At 32.2% G+C, this 4,215-nt stretch overlaps 1 long non-coding RNA gene across 1 annotated transcript; it reads right to left on the bottom strand.

Annotated features, from left to right (window-relative positions):
- Positions 1-451: 451 nt before the first annotated feature.
- On the bottom strand, positions 452-1,672 carry LOC125048987. Its single transcript, XR_007116921.1, has 2 exons — positions 1,630-1,672; positions 452-655 (listed from the first exon to the last, which is right to left on the bottom strand). It is a non-coding gene; the product is annotated as an uncharacterized LOC125048987 (long non-coding RNA).
- Between the last annotated feature and the right edge of the window lie 2,543 nt (positions 1,673-4,215).

Below are 4,215 nucleotides of genomic sequence, written 5' to 3' on the forward strand. Positions count from 1 at the left end.
AGATCTTTTTATTGCCTACAACTTTGCCATTTAACTTTCTTCGATAGGACTTTTAGTTTTGCCGGAAATCGAGATAAACCGTTTTTTACCCTTAAAACTCCCCCCCCTACCCCTTCCCGACCTCAGATCGACCGTAATTTATTTTTCCTTTCATTTTGATCATATTCCCCTGCTTTTCTAATGGGTTTCATCCTACTGTAATTTTTTTCACTTTTTATTTATTTTAAAGGCTATCTGCACTGGTCTAAATGAACTTATTCTAAAAATAAAAATAAATGAACACTTTTCTGAACTAAACTGTTTTAAATACGGTTATATCAAAGCAAAATTTACCCTTAATTCCCTGGATTATTTCGTATTTAGACAGCTAAAATAAATATCATTCACGCCTTCTATTTCGATGAAATCTATTCCGGGACATTCTATTTTTAGCTCAAATAATACAAATAAAAACGTAAGAACCAATTTATTAGCGGACATAGTAACTGTAAGGGTAGTAGTTGTAATCATAGGTGGTTGCGTAGCTTGGATATGAATAGTATGATGAGGAGTAGTCTACCGCAACAGGGGAACTGTACACGAGAGGATCTGAATATTCATACTCCACGATCAAAGGCTTTGCGGCTGTCAAAGCCAGCAAGGTGGCGAAGAAAATCTGTAAGCAATTTAAATGTTAAAATTAAGTATTGTCGGTCAGCGTGCACTTAGGTTCGCTGCTTATACAGCCTCGCGATTCTGTAACTCACTTTTCTTTTTTCAATTTTTTAATTTAATGATTTGGCATTCTGATAATCAATAAACTACAAGCTCCATCGTTATCAGAATGCCAAATCATAAAATGACTGCTTCACGACTGATTTGAGCGCGACCGCCGCTGCGAAAACTGCTGTGAGAGTTCGAAAAGTGAGTTACAGAATCGCAAGGCTGGATACAATGGTAAAGTAGTCGTTGTAGTAATAATACGAAAATTTCTGTTTTGTATGGATAGAATAGGTTAAAGTTTTGTTCAAATTCCATAATAAAAATACAATATTAAGTACTAAAATTGAGCAAAAATATTTTTTATACCGTTATAAACGAATTCGCTTTTGAATATTTTGCTGAATAGCTAGTTCTCCTGAATAGTAAACATTTTATTTAATTTTTAGTATGGTTTGCATAACAATAAGGGCCTTTTCTTACAAATACTTTTTGTACATTGAATATAAAATATAAGTATTAAATTTAATGTTATCTGCTTAAAATACAAGGTTAAATAATTTACGCCCGTGTTAAATAATCATTGAGATTTTGATGATAATATGTAATTATTCATTGTTTATGATAAACAAAAAATATCTAAAAACGTAATTAAATATATTATAATATATAATATAATTCGTACACTTAGTAGAGTTGGTTTACTATACGCGATAGTTAAGGAGTTTGGGCTTGATGAAAACCATTATAATTATTAATAAATGATTTAAAAGGCAACGAAACAACTTATTTTGTTGTTTGGATCATTGAACTCACTCTGTTGATTTTAAGCGTTCTAACGTTTTGTTTTTAAAGTTCATTCTAAAGCTCTTTTTTAATTCCCTTTCGCTACGAAAACAAGGAATCGAAAAATTATTGAAAATATATTACCACAAATTTCAACATATCGAACTAATGTTAACCAAACTGTTCTTGATGTATGTGATCGATAAAAACATTTTCTATTTATATAGTTGAATTAAACTTACCCGGATAACTGGATGAATATCCTGTATGTGAAAATTAGAATTATTGTCACGTACAGCATTGGTCAGTTAAATTATAAGGTCATGGTTGATGCGACCATTGTTTGTACTCTGGCGTATGTTTTAAACGACATATTATCGCGATTCACGACTAGAGTTTATAGTCGAAACCTGTGTATTCAAAAATTATATGCCATTTTTAGAAATTAAACTAAATAAATGTATTCGTGTGTTCGAGCCTTGGCATGCACTGAATTTTATATGTCGCAATTAATACGATATCTATAAAAAAATTGCCTTTATTTCGAGTACTATACTACACTATAACTACACAGTCCATATCATTTATGTTACACTAGTTCTCGACCTCTGACAGAGTGAAGGTCTCCTCCAAATTCTTCCACTTGTTCGCAAGTTTCGGTGGGCATCCTCTAATTTTTTTCCCACTGGGCCCTTCCAAGTAAGGGTCTTTTTGACCCATCTGCCATCACAAATGCGGCAAATGTGACCGGCCCATTTCCACTTTAATTTTTTTGTATATATTACGTCTTTTATTTTTGGACGGCTTCGTATCACATCATTTAATACTTTGTCTTTTAGTTTCAATCGAAAAATCGACGATATTTATATTACATCCTAAATAATAATCCTAAGTCACTCAAGGCTAATGCATAATGAATGACCACGAATTACAGATAAAGAAACCTGAATACGGTAACTTAGTAGTACATACATACATTTATATAAGAACAAAAATTAAGTCTACTAATACGGTAAGTTGGAATTTAAATGCAAAAGGAAGTCATTAATACAAAAACATTATTATATAACAGTGTATTAAAATTAGCCCTTCCTACTTGTGATTATTTATTCATACGGCTTTATATGGAAAATTAACGCAAAGTATTCTAATATGTAGTACAATCTCCGCTTTGTTTAACAGATATTCATGTACACTAGATAAAGCGATAAAATAATTGCGTAGTTGATAGTTCTCTTGCCAATTATGTTCAAGATTGAATATTTCTGATGAATAAGATATTTATTTGAATATATAAGGGTAGTCCTGTTTATAATAATAATAATAAGCCTTTTTATTTCCTGTTGTAGAGTAGTTGTTAGTTGTTAAGGCCGATTTACATTATCTTAGTGTTTAGGAGAGTGCTTTAGTACAACTTGAAAGGCAAGTTCTTTAGCGTAGCGTTTACTAAAACAAGTAGCGTTTACATGTTTCAACTAAAGTACTATCCTAAAGCACTCTCCTAAACACTAAGATAATGTAAATCGGCCTTTATATTCAAGTAACCAAAAATATTGATTTTGTTAGTAGGTTAGCTTAGATTATGTTAGTAATGTAAATATATTATTTATTTATGAATTAACAGGAACCCCGGTTTGGGTAAAGGTCTCCTCCATAGATGCCCATTTTTGTCGGTCTTGTGCTATGGAGTGCCCGTTTATGCCAGCTGATCTTGCCTTCCGCCTCTTGCCTGGTGGTGCTTTCCATTGGGTAACTCGTTTGGTCCACCTTCTGCTAGATTCTCGCTACCTGGCCAGCACAATGCTATTTCAGTTTTTGAGCAAAAGTTAAAGCTTTTGTACCTTTAGTGACGGCTCTTACTTATTTTGTCCACTTTCTTTATGATTAAAATGCTTATTTCTAAACCTCTTTGATATTACATTGATTTTATTCACAGCTTGTGTAGAGAATTTCCAGGTCTGGCTTCCATAAGTTAAGCTGGGTAGTAGACATGAGTTCTTAACTTGAGCTTTTTCTACCGCTTAAAATATTTGTATAGAATTAATATAGATTTAAATTCAATTATTAATGTTTAGACTCAGATCTAACGCATTTTGTATGAGAGTTAATAGTAACTATGAACACAACTTACATCCATTGTATGCATATAAAATTAGGGCATAAGCTAGTCAAAGCGTTACTTTCACGTTTAGCGCTATAAATATATTACACACTAAGAAAAAATCAGTCAAAAAGTTAGTCAAAGTAATACGATATAGTTAATTCATATTGAGTACTCCAAAACTGGGCAATGATATTATCTACCAACAGCCTGTATACTAAGTTATTACATTGTTTCTTATTGTCTCCTTACTTATTCTTATACAGAACTGCCCTGCGATTCTGTAACTCACTTCACGAACTCACACAGCGGTTTTCGCATCGGCGTTCGCTCTCAAATCAGTCGTGAAGCAGTCATTTTATGATTTGGCATTCTGATAAACAATAAAGTACAAGATCCCACCTTTTCAGAAAGTTGAAACTGAAATTGTTCTATAATATAAAACTATAATCACATACTACTGCCTGTTAAAACAGTCTGGTGGAGTTTTGATTAAAATTTTAAACGTAAGATTAAATAAATAAAAACTAAAAACTATCATGTATATAAAACAAAGTTTTAACAAGGGGTGATAAGTTTACGTAAAAGGCTCACCCTCTTCATATTCCAATCATGTAAGCAAGGACGTT

This window comes from Pieris napi, chromosome 4, assembly GCF_905475465.1.
Source record: "Pieris napi chromosome 4, ilPieNapi1.2, whole genome shotgun sequence".
Classification (NCBI taxonomy): domain Eukaryota; kingdom Metazoa; phylum Arthropoda; class Insecta; order Lepidoptera; family Pieridae; genus Pieris; species Pieris napi.